The sequence below is a fragment of the Antrostomus carolinensis genome, unplaced genomic scaffold (genome assembly GCF_000700745.2).
Source record: "Antrostomus carolinensis isolate BGI_N321 unplaced genomic scaffold, ASM70074v2 scaffold43392, whole genome shotgun sequence".
In the NCBI taxonomy this organism is placed as follows: domain Eukaryota; kingdom Metazoa; phylum Chordata; class Aves; order Caprimulgiformes; family Caprimulgidae; genus Antrostomus; species Antrostomus carolinensis.
In genome coordinates this window covers 1-268 of record NW_010298696.1, presented here as the reverse complement: position 1 = coordinate 268, position 268 = coordinate 1, and positions in this window count along the sequence as shown.

Genomic DNA, 268 nt, shown 5'->3' with positions numbered 1-268 from the left:
CTGAGAAGGTCCCCCTGGAGCCTTCTCTTCTCCAGGCTGAACAGCCCCAACTCTCTCAGCCTGTTCTCACAGCAGAGCTGCTCCAGGCACATTATTTGTCAGATACATTATTTTAGATCAAGAGCACCACAACACAGAAACCCAACACCCAGTGCTCTGGATGAGGCTCAGTTTCTAATGATTCTGTCCAGCCTAAGCAGTGCACCTTCCCCAGCAGTACTGAGAAACACAACCCTGCTAAAAAATAAAATAAAATAAAATAAAATAA